The sequence below is a fragment of the Rhinopithecus bieti genome, unplaced genomic scaffold, assembly GCF_001698545.2.
Source record: "Rhinopithecus bieti isolate Rb0 unplaced genomic scaffold, ASM169854v2 scaffold_14232, whole genome shotgun sequence".
NCBI lineage: Eukaryota > Metazoa > Chordata > Mammalia > Primates > Cercopithecidae > Rhinopithecus > Rhinopithecus bieti.
This window is the reverse complement of record NW_016807906.1, coordinates 520,453-536,832: the sequence shown is the minus strand read 5'-3', so window position 1 is coordinate 536,832 and position 16,380 is coordinate 520,453. Positions and strand designations below refer to the sequence as shown.

Here is a 16,380-nt window from a genome sequence, read left to right as displayed (position 1 = left end):
CTGTTTATAGCATCTTTATTCATTACAACAAAAACTGCAAAGGATCCAAATGCCCATTGACTGGGTAAATGGATAAATAAAATGTGAACAATACTATTTAACGATAGTAAAGAACAAATGCTGAGACATGCTAATAGGATGAACTGTCAAACACTGTGCTAAGTGAAAAACTCCACATGCCAAAGACTACATATTGCAGGTAAATGATTTAGGCAAATGATTCCATTTACCTAAAATGTCAAGAAAAGACAAATCTATAGAGACAGAAAGTAGGACAGTGGATCGCGCCACTGCACTCCTGTCTGGGCAAACAGCAGTGAGACCCTCTCTCACAAAAAGGAAGTAGACCAGGTGGCTGCCTGGGGCTGGGAGAGAGTAACGACTGGCTGCACATGGGCATGAGGAAACTTTTTGGGGTTGATTGTGATGGTGGCTGGAAAACTCTATAATTTACTAAATAATCCTTGAATAATTACCTACATTTTTCCTCAATAAGCTATTCAAAAAATTTTAAGTCCCAGGGAGAAAAACTGGCCACAAATAAATGATCAGAAATTAAAATGTCTGGGCCGGGCATGGTGGCTCATGCCTGTAATCTCTGCACTTCGGGAGGCCAAGGTGGGTGGATCACCTGAGCTCAGGTGTTCAAGACCAGCCTGGGCAATGTAGTGAGACTCCATCTCTCCTAAAAATACAAAAAAAGTAGCCAGGTGGGTGGTGCTTGCTGGTAGTCCCAGCTACTCGGGAGGCTGAGATGGGAGGATCGCTTGAGCCTGAGAAGCAAAGGTTCCAGCAAGCTGAGATCGTGCCACTGCATTCCAACTTAAGTGACAGAGTGAGACCGTGACTGAAAAAAAAAAGACATTAAAATGTCTGCAGTCCATCAAAACAAGCCAATAATCACACACACACACACACACACAGAGAGAGAGAGAGCGCGCCCTGGTGTGGTGTGCACGGTGGAACGGCACTCAGCATTCACTTCTACTCCCATCTGCCTTTCTGTACTATAGAACCTAGAAAGCTAAACACCACATTTTCCGGCCTTTCTGACAACTGAGTTCCTTAAGTAAATTAGGTTTTTCCAATTAGATGTACTCAAGTAAGACTTGAGAAGTGAAGGTGGAGGCCATCGTTCTGAAGCTTGGCTCTTTCTCCTGATCAGCATGTAGAGGGCTACTGGATTGTTCTGTAAGTACTCCAGCAGTCAGTCACCAGCTTCATGGGTATCAAGAGGCAGTAGCTGCAATGTAAGGTTCTGATCCTTGGACTGCAGCTACAGCAGAATGTTCTTGAAGTGAATAGTCACAGAGGTGGCCTCCTGACTCCCTCCTATCCTAATGCGGTAGATAAAGCAACACCCCTGGCAGGCCAGGGCAACTGTGTGGTTTTGGGGCATTGCTGGAAACCTAGTCTCAAGCCCACTCCTCCAGCCCTTCCAATAATTTAGAAAGCACCTAATCTCTGTTTTAAGTCTCTTTCTGTTTAAAATAGCTAGTGTGGTTTCTGGCCCTCCAACTGAACCCCTGAAAAATATAATACACAGGAAGACACAGGAAGCAGTATACCTGTATGATAAAAGAACAGCCTGCCTAGGTAGGGGCAGGTCAGAGGCTCTGGGACAGACATCTCCAAAAGATCAAACAAAAAGAGTGATGTATGTGAATGTATTGAGAGTCAGTCAGGCAATTTGCAGACAGTGTGCGTTTGCATTACTGAAAAGCATACAGAAAACTAAGCAGACAAAAAAAAAAAAAAGACTGAAGAAAAAGTTATGTGAAAGAGAAAAGGTAATTACAGTTTACTAAATATTTCACCTGTGGATAGCATCAGTCAGAATAACCTAATGCAGAGCACCGATCTATCCAAAAATATGCTCTAACTGCAGAGAAGTTAGAAGAATGAAAAGGTTGCCTTTTGGTTGGTTTGGTGTTAGGGTAGGGGAGACATGGCTAAGTCCTCATATTTCACATTGCATGGTCAAAGGAGAATATCTAAAACGTAAAGAAATCAAGAAGCAGCAGTATGAACATGTTACTTAGAGATACAGAGAATGATTCCAAAGACTCAGATGTCAAAGAGTTGAAACTGGCAGCCTCTAGGGAGGAAGAAATAGGAAGGTGGAGAGAGTCGGGGAAGAGGGAAGTGCGTACAGGAGACTGCTGGGGCTTGGTACTAAACCTTGCAGAACGATTTGACTCCTGAAGCCAGAAAGTGAGTAAACTTTAATAGAAGGAATAGAAGTATTTTTTAAAAAGAGTAAAGAAAGAAGAACAGGCAGTGACATGCATTCTCTGCATCATTCTAAGGCCAAAGTGCTGTGGTCAAAATAATGTCCCTCCTGCTCTGGGCACACCAACATGGGCAGCAGGCAACCAGGGCACATTCCACCACCATGCACAAAGGTGGCTGGGTCGCTGTGAGCCAAGAGCACAAAAGAGAAAAGGAAAGAAGTTCCCATAAAAGTGGAGCCAGAGCAATACAAGAAAATCATGTCAAAAAGACATCCCAGTATACTAGGGTCAAAAAAAATCATAAATTGCTTTTTAGAGATCAAAGATCTGGAAAAAAAAAAGTGTGAAGCAACCACTAACAATGATCTCTGTCTAAAAGAGTTGTGAAAATACCGACATTTTGAGCTAAAGGTTAATTAGATTGCCTAAATTCAAATTTGTTTCTGATGTATCCGAGTTTCCATTTCTAGAAATATATTAAACTAATTTGTTTTTCTTGGAATTAAGCAGGTCCAAGAAACGGATTATTAGACTGCTCTCAGAGGAGCCATGGTTCCCTCCATGCCGGCCACGTGGACCAGTGTCAGCAGTTCTGTTGAACGTTGTGGGTGATGAGACAATGCTAAAGTTTCACAAAGCAACACATCAAGTGGAAACAAATCCATTTCATCAAGTTAATATATTTCAGGCTTTAATTTTAATGGAATGCATCTGAGAGAACAAAAGAATAAAAACTATTACCCCATCCTTGTTAAAATGTATCTTCAGGGTAGAATGGCACCATTTATACAGGCATGGATGGCCATCCTCACCACAACAGACAAATTTGCACTTGCCTGAGCAAAATTTCATTCTTCCTGCAATCAAATTGCTACCAGCATGTTTGTGAACACTGTAAATCTGCCCATGTTGATTCTTGAAATGAAAAATATCAAGGGAAATAAATAAGCCTTTACTCCCTGCCATTCTTAGGAATAAGAAACAGACATTTTGATGAGGTAGAAGAAACAATAAACATGTCCTTATTTAGCAGGCTTCTGCTTGAAGTGCCAGTCTCAATACTATCCACGTGTACGAGGTAGATTATATAACCGCTCAGGGCTGATGGGTGTGATCTCTGTGGGGGAAACAAGATCCTGATTTTATGTTCTTAATAATTCACTATTATTAGCAGTTATGGGGGAGGTGGATCTGAGTCACCTCCTGCTCTTCCCATTTGTGAATTCATGTTTGACTACAGAGGCCCTTGCTCTGGCTGGCCAAGGGGCTGGACAGCAGTCTCCTCCTAGGGCTCCAGTGCTCCTCAGCCCTGGCAGGAAGGCCAGCTTTGCCAACCCAGGCTTCTTGCATCCCTAGGCCTGGGAGGGCCTCAGGTGTTTCAGACACAGGTACAGCCAGCTCTTGCACAAACCCCTTTCCTGCCAAGCCAGGATTACATTTCCAGTCATGAGCAGGCTTTGCTGCAAATGATTACATAGGACTAAACCTAGACAGACCTGAGGAGCAGAAGGCAGAGTCAGGCCAAACCAGAGCCAAGGGGAAGGGAGCCAAAGGGACTTGGCCATGGGAGCAGACGCACAAGCTGCGCCCTGGAGCTGATCAAGTGCCTCGCAGGAGAGGGCTGGGCAGAGGAACCACGACGGCCATGCGGAAGCCACACAAGAGCGATCCAATGTCTCATCTCCGCCCTCAATCACGGCCTCCGCTGATGCCAAAGTAAACCCATTCAGCTTCAGGAGGCTTTCCAGCAAACAAAGCATAATTTGTATGACAGATCTTTGTGTGACAGGTAGGAAACACTCCTGAAGGGAGAGATCTGGAAGGTTTCTAATATTACAATGCTCTTTTATTGCTGATTTTCTCTCTGGATTTTTAGCCTTGGTTGACACATCAGCTTGTGAGTTATTTTTCTTTGACTCAGTTTCCCCTGAGAGAAACAGAAATAAAAACCATATGATCATTTCCACCTCTCAAATTCAACTATCCAGGAATTAAATTCTGTTTATTTCAGGCTATTAAATATTCATGGAGTCCAAGAACCAGGTGCTTCAGGAGATTAAAAAATAAGTAAAACACAGGCCCTGCTATCAAAGAGCTCAGACCTAGAAAGTTTAAAAAATTCTCAAATAACCACACCAAAAGGTAAAATGTGCTAAATATCACAGGAGATTATGATAACAGTCTGCTCAACAAACAATTTCAGGGGATCTGGTATGTGCCAGGCATTGTGATAGGCAAGGAAAACAAGTTTAAAAAGTCTGTCAGCCCTTCCCCCACAGTTGTGGATGGTGCAGCAGGGACTGAGAGGCTCCGGGAGGAAGAAATACTCTCTGATCCTAGTGGCCGAGAATTGGGTGAGAAGGCGCCGTTAAGCTCTGATGGCACTGCCATTCAATATTTATGCCCTCTGACCATAGGGGTGGGAGGTGGGGGAGGTGGAGGATGTTGGCAGGCAGAGAGAGTGAGTCAGCTTCTGAACTGCAAACGTAACACACAACGGCCTGCAGATGAGACAGGGGACACCCCATGTGCTGGAGACACCGGGCTGCCAGCTTGTCCACTGACTTGGACATGTGTAAGGGAAAGGGAGGAGGGTGGCTTGGGGACTCGCTGGAAAAGCAAGTGTTCATGCTTTTGTCTTGCACACAGTAGAGGATCACGGGCATTTGAAATGACACAACTGGAAGCTAAATCCAACAGCAGGGAGACCCTTACCAAGGCAAGGTAAGTGGGCTACCCTCGGCCTCCCCTTCCCTGCTATTGTTTTGGTAGCTGGTCAGGGCTAGGGACAGGAGTATCCTTTCCTCCTGTGGACCGTTCGGGGGGCCATGCCCTGGGGGAGCCATTTTCACCAGCCAAGGTAAGATGGAGCCTCACTTTTCAATCCTGCCTGCTAATGACCCTGCCCATCTCTTTTATTTATTTATTTATTTATTTATTTATTTATTTATTTATTTATTTTGAGACAGAGGCCTCACTCTGTCACCCAGGCTGGAGTACAGTAATGCTTTCTCGGCTCACTGCAACCTCTGCCTCCCAGGTTCAAGCAATTCTCCTGCCTCAGCCTCCTGAGGCTGGGCTTACAGGCGTGCACCACCACGCCTGGATAATTTTTTGTGTTTTTAGTGGAAATAGGGTTTCACCATGTTGGCCAGGCTGGTCTCAAACTCCTGAACTCATGATCCACCCGCCTCGGCCTCCCAAAGTATTGGCTTACAGGCATGAGCCACTGTGCCTGACCAACCCTGCCCATCTCTTTACTCAATATATTCTCCAGCCACAGCCTTTAATCACACAGAACCTTTCATAAATTGGGACTAAACAGTAGGCCCTTCAAATGCTGAGTGAACGCAAGCTGTAGGAGGACAAGAACACTGCTTTGTTTGCACTTTGCTGTATCTCAAGCACCTGGGAGAATACCCGGCACATAGTAGGGTGGTAAAAAAATTTTTTTTTTTTTTTTTTTTTTTGGGTTTTTTTTTTTTTTTTTTTTTTTTTTTTGAGACAGGGTCTTGCTCTGTCACCCAGACTGGAATGCAATGGCACAATCACAGTTCACTGCAGCCTCAACCTCCATGCTCAACCAATCCTCTTGCCTCAGCCCTCCAAGTAGCTGGACTACAGATGCACGCTACTGTGCCTGGCTAATTTTTGTAATTTTGGAGAGACGGGGTTTCACCACGTTGCCTGGCTGGTCTTGTACTCCTGGGCTCAAGCAATTTGCTTGCCTTGGCCTCCCAAAGTGCTGGGATTACAGGCATAAGCCACCGCACCCGGCCTTGTTAAGTGAACAAATGAAGCTTGATGCATGGAGGGAGTATAAACTGAGATAATAAATAATCTTAAATACCATTTCTAATAGCTTCCTTTTATAGATGAGAAACTGAGGCTCAGAGATGTCAAAGGATTCCTCTAGGGCAAACAGTCAGCAGGCAGTAATAAGTTAGTTAAAAGCTATTGTCCAGGCCTCCTGATTCTGTTTCTACTATCCCGCATTACTTCTGCTTTCTGCATTTTCAATGACCTATAATTAAGAGCAATGAAATTAGAAAGCAGCAGTTTATAGATCTCCAAAGAATTTTATTCTAAAGATGTTTAGAACCTCCATGACACAGAATATTAAGGCAATAAAAACAAATTAGAAGGAGGATGGGCAAAACAAGCTGATTTCAGGTCAATGAAATGAAAGCAACACTCTGTGCATTTTCAATGCTGCTGTGTAGAATTTCTGAGATTACCTCCATTACTCTGCTTTGAAATTGCTCAGTAAACTACATCAGACATTACTCCACTAACACTCTCACAATCTGGCCTTACCTGCTGGTTCCCTGGAGACTAACGCATACCCAAGCTTCAAAAATTTTCCCTTGGCAATAAAAGTGTATATATTTTGAAAGGCAATAAAATAGAGGCTTGTGTCATCTTTGGAGGGGCTTTTGGAATCTTCTGCAAAGATTTAAAAATCAAAAAGCTGCTTGGTAACCATCTGCAGGGTAAGAAACAAATAAGCAATAACCAAGATGGTTTTGAATGAAAACCGGAAAAGGAAATCTCCTCACAACGACATCAAAAACAAGTACACGTGACCAACAGCTCTGTGCCAGCTATCGTGCTAGATGCTGGAGGGTCAGCAGTCTACGACCAACAAGGTCTTTGTCCTCATGGCACCTGCAGTCTTGGGAAGGGGAAGTTAGAATCAGTGACATTAAACAAAGACAGCGTCACAATTGGCTTACTATAGTGGTGATGCTTGCCGTGAAGTAGATATGCAGATGCTATTGGAGTGGGTCACAGGGTCATCAGATGTGCCCAGGCAGTCCCAGCAAAGGAAGGGAGAACCAAAAGGCTTGCTCAGCTGGAATGACGGTGAAGGCGGCTCTGCATGGCCAGAGAGCTGGTCAGAGGAGAGCAGAGCAGGCTTTTCCTCGTAGGACACAATCACTACAGATTTGGACCTTTACCCTCACAGCAATGAGAATCCAAAGATTATACAGAGATTATCGGGACCGAGAGTTGACTGCTAAAAGATTATTCCTTAAAAAACAAGACCGGGCTTGGTGGCTCACGCCTGTAATTCCAGCACTTTGAGAGGCTGAGGTGGGTGGGTCACGAGGTCAGGAGATGGAGACCATCCTGGCTGGCTAACATGGTGAAACCCCATATCTACTAAAAACACAAAAAATGAGCCAGGCGTGGTAGCACGCACCTATAATCTCAGCTACTCAGGGGGAAGCTGAGGCAGAAGAACTGCTTGAATTCGGGAGGCGGAGGTTGTGGTGAGCAGAGATCATGCCACTGCACTCCAGCCTGGGCAACAGAGCGAGACTCCCTCTCCAAATTAATTAATTAATTAATTAATTAATTTAAAGAAACAAGTGTTGATATTTTCAGAACAGTACAAGCAGTTTGACATAAGCAAATGTAAATTAGGATGTAGGGATTATTTGATAGCATTCACGAGTGACAGCAGAAAGGCATGTCATGTCCATGGGTCTAAAAAAAAAAAATGGAGGGAGAACTTAGTAACCCCAAATGGCATTGATAAAAGTACTAGGCATTATACTTTGGAAAAAAAAAAAAAAAAAAAAAAAAAAAAAACAGTCAAAAAAAAAAAGTCAAAATAATCAACTATTTAATTTAGTGTATAAGCTAAACAATAATAATAATATTGATGCTCTTATTAAAAGCATCCCTCCTTGTTAAACCTCCCTTGGCTCCTCCAGCCCACACTGGTCTTGGCATCTTTTGAATTCACAGACTCCACCTGATGTCTAAGCAGGTACATAGCAGTAAATCAGGCACAGCTTTGTGGGCTCTCCTGTACGGTTTCTCATTATTCAACTCTTGCATTTAACACACTTTCCATGTGTTTATGCCTCGACTACCCATTGGCACTGTGAGCTCCTTCAAAAATTCCTACATACCTTGGTACCATCTGGGGCACCTGGCAACCTGCCACACACACAGGAGCTGCAAGTATTGACTCACCAATAGAACGATTGGTGTAAAAGAGAAAAAATAGAGTTTTGGAAATAATTTGCAGATTTGGATTCTAGAGATCTTTCACAATTAACTTCATCATATGTTAAACAGAGCAAATCAAATCCTATTATACTAGTAAGAAGAGACTAAGGAATGTCAGAAAGCTCATTTTGAAATTCAATTGTTTGGAACACATTCCGCCTCATGCATGAGGGGAAATTTTTTCTTAGCTTTCTCTGTCAAGAATATTGTGCTTTCTCTGAAAAAGAATGAGCATGATTTTATCTTGCAGACACTGTAGATAGTATTAATTAATTATGTTTCCCTCCTTCCTTTTACCATTAGGCAGCTGAAATCCAAACCCATGCTTTTTTGTGGTAACTGATAGAAATGTGTATTTCTTCATGCAAACTTACCCCAGCTTTGCTATTTTCACATTCTTATTTTCCTTTTACCTTTTGCCCCTTGGTTTTTGTTTTCTCCAGATACATCTATATCTACAGATGCCACTATCTCATATCCTTTATAGAACTATGTTGCAGCTAAATTTGTAAATAAATTGAATAGTTAAGCAAAGGATGCTTTAGTGCTTCACAATTTGCTCTGCTGTGCAGCCTTTGGTAGTGGAGTTTTTCAAACCAAGGCAATTAATCCTCAATAAGCTGATTCTCAAACAGACCTACAGAGAACAGTCTCCACTCCCATCCCATACCCCCACTTTCGCCCACCGCACACCCTGCAAAACATCTAATGACATGATTAGGCAGGCTTCAGGTGCCTGTCTTTAACTTTTCCACTTCCCTTAGCTCTTCATATCATTCATTTTATCCACTGATCACTGGGTCCTGTCAGTTCTACTTGCCCAGGTCTCTAGAATCTGTTTCCCCCCTTGAATTTCTACTGCTACAGCTGTAATTCACAGACTCAATGTTTCTCCCCCAGGTATGACGCCGCTGCTCGGTCTCACTGCCTCCCATCTCCGCTCCATCCAATCTATCTTCCAGCCCAGAAGTGAAGGTTTTGTGCCAAAATGCATTCACTCATCCAAACATTCAATAAATATCTACTAAGCACCCACTAAAGATTAGGTGTGCGTGAAGCCCTGGTGACAAAGAAATAAAGAGACTCGGCCTCTTCCCTTCAACAGCCAGTGAATGGTGCAAAGGCAGGGCAATAAACAAACCATGGCATGGTTTGAAAAACGAGCACGAGGGTCCCTTTGGGAAATGCTGAACAGAGCAGGTGCATGGCACATTCAAGAGCTCCTTGGAGCACGCAGTGCCCTTAGGCAAGAGTGGAAGAGAAAGCAAGGAAGCAGGCAAAGGCCAGGGCAGGAAGGCCCTGAAAGGCCACGTGGACTTTACCATGTGATTTCTGTTTAGAAACTCTCAATGCTGCCCCATTCCAAACCCGTAAGCATGGCCTCTGTGTGAGGTGTAGCCCCCAAGCTACACGTCTGATCCATTCTCAATTCGTAGTACTGTGCTATACCCACCTACACCTCACTCCGCAAAGACTCCAAGTAAACTCATACTCCTGGCCTGACTCAAATCATTCCCTTAGGCCACTCTGGACCCCAAACCGTCTCCTCCACATCTCGGCCTGCTGAAACCCCACTTACCGTTTCTTCAGTATAATACTGTAGCCACAAACCAGTAGAAATTAAGCATGGTCCTACCTTCAAGGAGGTTAGACTCTTGTGGAAGAAAAGGATACATTTAGTAACTATCATGTAACTATAAAAGACATGGTGATGACATGTGATAGGTGTTTCCCTAAAATAATCACTTCACTGCAATAACAACACAGTGGCAGGTGAGTTGTTGGACTTCTCAAGAAATGTTTCAAGAATAAAAGAACATTTATACTGATGCTTGAGAGTTAAGTAGGGTCCAACCCATCACAACAGACACTAATACCAGCTGATTGTCACCCCTTCCTTCTCTTGCTGCACCCCATTAACAACAGCATCTCAGAAAATGCCTGCTGAATAAACCATACATAAGCATAACAAATTCCAAAAGAAAAGATTAATTATGTAGAGTATCATCCTTAAATGTTACTTCTCTTAATTCTAACAAAAATCTAGAGAGGATTTTATGTTAGCCCTATGCCACCGAGACTGATGTCCCCAATGTCCCCTGTAACCTCAGACATGGGTTACATGAGGACCTTAGTGATAAAAAGTCTCCACTGGCCATTTCTCCATTGATTATGGAAATGAGCAGTGAGCCCCAACTCCCCAATTCTTACGGCAGTTCAAGAACCATCACCTTGACATACTTGAGAATTAAATACTAAGCAGAGCATGTTTCCTGGAGACAGGAATAATTGAATTTTCATGAAACGTTAATGCAATGTTTGTTCATTCTATGTAAACACATACAGATTGCAAGTAAGGCTAGATTAATTCCTTCAAAGCACACTAGATTTCCACAAACATAATGAAGCTGTCTGAGGTAATAAAGCCTTAGAAGTCAACATTTGAAGACTTTTTCATTTGTTTCCCTATACCTGAAGTGGCAGGATAAAAATAAGATGAAAATATAGGACTTTTATATGTAAATTAATCCCAAAGTAACTTTTCTAGGAAATACACAAAAAGTTCACAATGAAAGCAAACTATGTGTGCATACATAGGAATGAGCAGTGGCCTAGAAAGCCCGGAAGTGTTTACACACCTCCAATCGTATCTAAAATACCAGATTCCTGTCAGTGGAGCAGGATTTTCCCCAAATCTTCATGAAAGGAAGCTGAGGTAAACAAAGCAGAAAATGAGGGGAGGACCCTGAATACCTTCATGAAGAATCACAGAAGATTATCCAGAGAGGCACAGCAATAATGAAAGAGGTAGCCCAAGGCGATGTATCCAGGGGTTCCACACAGGGCAGATTGGAGGAGGCAGACCCTGGAGGCAAGGAGACCCCTAAGAAGAGGCTCTCAGAGAAGCCCCTGTGTGCTTCTCTCGCCTCAACCTTTGAACAGGCTGTTTCTTGTGCCTGGACTAAGAGGCAGCACACTACATCCTGCATGCCAAGTCTGGCTCCCTAACCCTCTGGTTTTTTATGGCCTACAAGCTAAGAATGAGTTTTTCTTTTCTAAATGGCTGGAAAACATCAAAAGAAGAGCACTATTCATGATGCATGGAAATCAGAGGAAATTGTCACTATCCATAAATAAGGAGTTACTGGAAACCAGCCATACTTCACTGATGGCCACCGTGACCCTCACACTACAACAGCACTGGGGAGCTGGAGCAGGAGACCAAGGCCAGCCCAAACCCAAATGCCTACCACTTGGCCCCTTACCAAACTAGTTCGCCCCTGCAGACCACATCACACTTCCCCTTCCCCACTCCCTGTTACCACTAACCCTTACTCATTTCTCACATCTCAGAGTAGAAGGCCTTTCTGAAAACTTCACCAGATCACACTAGATGCCACCTCCTACTATTCCCACAGTGCAATGTGCTGCCTTCCTCACAGCATGTGTCAGTACATATTGACTACACATTTACCTGACCATACTTCCCACCTGACTGTGAGCTGCAGGAGGGCAGGGGCCATCTGTAGCCTCATACAGTTGACCCTTGAACCACAAAGACTGGAACTACACAGGTTCACTTCTACATGGATTGTTTTCAACCAAATGTGGGTCAAAAATACAGAATTTGCAGATGCAAAACCCATGTATACAGAGAGCCAACTTTTCATACATGCAGTTCCTCAGGGAACTGCAGGACTTGAGTGTGTGCAGATTTTGATATACTCAGGGGTCCTGGAATCAGTCCCACATGTATACCAAGGGATGATCGCATTTTCATCATTAATTGGTACAGGCTGAGTATCTCATATCTGAAAAATTTGAAATCTTAAATGCTTCAAAATCCAAAACTTTTTGGGGGCCCACACGATGCTCAAAGGAAATGTTCATTGGAACATTTCTGATTTCGAGTTTTCAGATTAAGAATGCTAAATCAGTAAGTATAACACAAATATTCCAAAATACACACACACACACACACAATCCAAAACCCAAAACATTTCTTGTCCCAAGCATTTAATATGAGAGGCATACAATCTGTACTACCAGGTATTCAGCAAATATTGAAATGAATGAATGCACGAACAATGAATGAATAAGTCAAATAAAGACCTGAACCACAGGAAAACTCTTGCCTTATGCAAATAAATTCCAGTAAATTTAATAGATAAAGGAACCCAGGAGAATGTTTATTTTTCTGAAACCTTATACTTTTTGGCCTTTCTCTTCTTTTCTTATGATAATTTTCATATATAGATAAAATCTTAAGTCTATGGCTTTTCCTTTTTTTTTTTTTTTTTTTGAGATGGAGTCTTACTCACTCTGTCAGCTGGGCTGGAGTGCAGTGGCACAGTCTTGGCTCGTTGCAACCTCCACCTCCCAGGTTCAAGCCATTCTCCTGCCTCAGCCTCCTGAGTAGCTGGGATTACAGGTGCCCACCAACACACCCGGATAATTTTTGCATTTTTAGTAAAGACGGGGTTTCACCATGTTGGCCAGGTTGGTCTGGAACTCCCGACCTCAAGTGATCCACCCGACTCTGCCTCCCAAAACGCTGGGATTACAGGCATGAGCCATGGCGCCTGGCCAGTGACTTTTAACTTCACTGATGAATTCAAAATCTCCTACAGAGCTCTCTTACACTCTCCTATCTTTCACTTGCAACTATCTCCTAGATATTTCTACCTAGATGTCTTACAGACACTTCAGGCTTAAGAGGTCGAAAGCGAGGGTGCAACCTACATAGCTCCTCTGTCTCCATCTTGTGAAAGGGCATCATGAGTCACCAAGGCTAACACAGCACCATCCTCCACTTTGCTCACAGCTTACCCCCATTCAATCCGCCTATCAGATATGACTGCTTCACCCCAGGTCTACTTAATAGGCATGATGTCTATAAGAATTCTAAATGCATATACTGTGTGATTTAGCAATTCCACTTCAAGAAATAAATCCTATAGATGTACTACATGCAAAATGTGACACATGTACACAGTTATTCACTGAAACATTGTTTTTAATAGCAAAAGATGGAAACACACAAAATGCCTATCAAGGGAGCACTGATTAAATACATGATGGTTCATACACACAATGAAATACCATGCAGCTGTGAATAGAAATGGGAAGGCTTTCTAACGTTCAAACATCTCTAAAATACACTGCAAGTGAAAAAAAAAGTAAAAAATATTGTATGCTGCTTTTGTTTTTAAGGAGAAAGAAAAATAATATATATTTGTATTTGCATTTAAAAAACTTGAAGGGCAGAAACACAGACATGAAAGCAGTGGGAGGAAGAGTGTACACACTCACAGGAACACTCGCACCCCAAAGAAATGCATGACTTATAAAATAATTGTATACAACACATGAAGAGGCGGACTCCCTTCTTCCACTTTCTCACTCCCTTCCCTTCCCAAATAAGTCTCTACTGGCTGCAATAACAACAGCACAGTCCATACTCCTTTAGCTTTGCGTACAAAGCCTCACACTCCAGACTTCTCTGGATCTACCTCCCACCAGCACTTTCATTGTCACCTAGGCTACCCCAGCCACACTGCGATGCTCTGTCCTCAAATGAACATTCTGGATCTTTCGAAACTCTGTATCTTTGAATGTGCTATCCCCTCTGCCTAGAAGGCCCTGCCTTCCTATTGTCCTGGCAAAGGCCTATGCATTCTTCAAGATGAAGGTAAAAGAACCACTCTTCCAGGTAATTCTTCTGGGATAACCTCCCTGATTCTGCAGGCCACTTGCCTCCAAGCATGATCACGTATCTGCTTATGGCGCTATTTGTGAGACTGCGTCCCTCATCAGACCATTCACCCCTTGAAGGTAGTTCTGCCTTGTTCATCTTCACTTGCTGAGCATCTACCTTTCTTACAAATGCTACTCATCCTCCCTACTTTATCCTCAATAAATGTTTATCCTCAGTAAATGTTTATAGAGGATAAGGTAGGGAGGATGAGTAGCATTTGTACATTTTGCCTTCTTAGGTAACAAGAGCCTTCACCTAACAGATTGTACTTCTCTGGATAATGTTCTTTAAAAATGCCTCCATGATGAGGAAGAGGTTATGCTAGTGATTATGATTTAGGTAGCTTAAGGTAGAGAATGGGGGTAAAAAGCGTCCTGTGGAATTCACCTACAATTCTCTGGAGGGTGTGCCAGTGGCAGAGTATTGCTCAAAGGTTCTGTGTGTCAATTATGCTTAGGAAAGCTGCAATCAGAACTAATCTGCTCCTTCAATCCACGACCTTTTCCTCATGCCAAGAAGGTGGTCCCCTTGCACATAAAGCCTGGTGATAACTCTTAAAAGGCACACAATCTGGCCCCCTCTCTGCCTGCTGCTTCTGCTGCTTCAGCTCCTGCCCTCATCATTCAGAGCCTAGACAATTCTCCTGTTCTCCTTGTCTTTGAACTTGCATTTCTTCCACTCACACTCCACAGTAATGCCAGATTCCCAAATATCAATCTGGTCACATTATTTTCCTACTTTCAATATTTCAATGCCTCACTACTACCAGAAGGATGAGATGTAAGGTCTTTGATTTTGCATTCATAGCCCTTCCGGAACTGACCCTATCTAGGTTCCAACCTCCTCCACCTAACTAACATGTTTCCTGGTATAATCCAGCGATCCATGAGTCAGTCTTCCCAGACACACACTGCTGCCTCTCACTCCCTGTATCTCTGCGCAAGCAAATGAGTAGCCAACAGCTGCTCATGACACAGCGGGGGAAATGGGTGACTAAGTGAGATGATGGCTATGTTAATTTGTTCCCCTAGAGTAACCATATTACTATATATATGTATCTTATAACATCATGTTGTATACCTTAAATATACACAATAAAATGTACTTTAAAAACCTCCTCTTCCCTCAGCCCCTGTCATCTAAACTACTCAGACTTCATCTGTCAGCTCAAGCATCACATCCAAGTATGAAGCTTTGCACAAGCTCTCAGGGAACCGTTTCCTCCTTCAACTGTTACCATAGCACCTTGGACAGAACAGCTTACCCATCAGCCTCTACCACCGGACTGGAAGTTCCCCAAAGGCAGAAACCACCTCGACATCCATAGCACCTGGGTATGGTTCCTACCACACAGATACTTAAAGGTTTGCTTCAGGGATGGAAGAAAAGAGGGAAGGCTGATTCTACTACACGAAGTATCAAATACACATAATGGATTTTGAGAGCTTTTTTCTTGCTAATGCCTTTGAGGCCCACAAGCCCTCAATTTCCAGGGCTCCACAGACAAATAATCTAAAATGATAAATGAATGTTCTGAATTACTTATGTTAGTATCAGCTACTTCCCTTTGTATTGAAGGCATGACTCAAGGTAAAATTTTTAAAGAGTATCTTACTGTAGTTTGTCCCTGCTTCCCCAGAAAACATTTCTATCAGCCTCCTAGTTTACTGTCAATCCCAGCAGCCAATGGATGAGCATGTCCCCATGTGTACTTCTTGGGACAGGATCCATAGAAGAAATCTTTTCATGAAGGGATTTTGTGGTCAAAGAAGTCTGGGAAATACTGCATACTCCCTCCCTCAAACAGAGCTAGTTCTTCCTAGCTTGGAGACACCCTCCAGTAAAGAAACCTCAAACTTTTTTGGACCATCATTTGCCATACTTAGGTGATTACCAAGTCTTTATTTCTGAGAATCACCCAGTAATATCCAACTCTTGAATTATACCAATTAAGAATCACAGTTTTAAAACCTGGCATAAATTTTGCCTAGCGACATTACCTGGGATAAATTTTGCCTACTGACATTAACTCATTTTGTCCATGGACATAACAACATGGCCATTTCATGAAGACATTGCTTCCAGCCTAAAATACAGGAATGAACCTTGAAAAAAAAAAATGATACAAGAAAAACAACTTAGCAGATTGTGTTTATCCCCACAGTACCATAAATAATTCCTAAACTTCTAAATTGCCTTTTTGCAAGGAAGAAAATAAAATTGAGCCATTGAGAGCACATGACTACCTGCCTGCAAAGCTGCAGTGATCCCATGAAGCAAGAGTTTCATAAATAGCTTAAATAAAATCCAATTATATGAGCATCCTCTTTTCTCTCTCTTTTTTTTTTTTTTTTTTTTTAACGG

The 16,380-nt window shown here is 42.8% G+C and overlaps 1 protein-coding gene and 1 long non-coding RNA gene across 4 annotated transcripts in view; one reads left to right on the top strand and one right to left on the bottom strand.

Moving 5' to 3' along the window:
• Positions 1-16,380, bottom strand: part of LOC108537025 (phenylalanine--tRNA ligase, mitochondrial-like) — a 543,711-nt gene that overhangs the window by 319,852 nt on the left and 207,479 nt on the right. The window lies entirely within an intron of this gene.
• On the top strand, positions 3,822-9,298 carry LOC108537028 (uncharacterized). Its single transcript, XR_001887690.1, has 3 exons — positions 3,822-4,023; positions 4,884-4,958; positions 9,159-9,298. It is a non-coding gene; the product is annotated as an uncharacterized LOC108537028 (long non-coding RNA).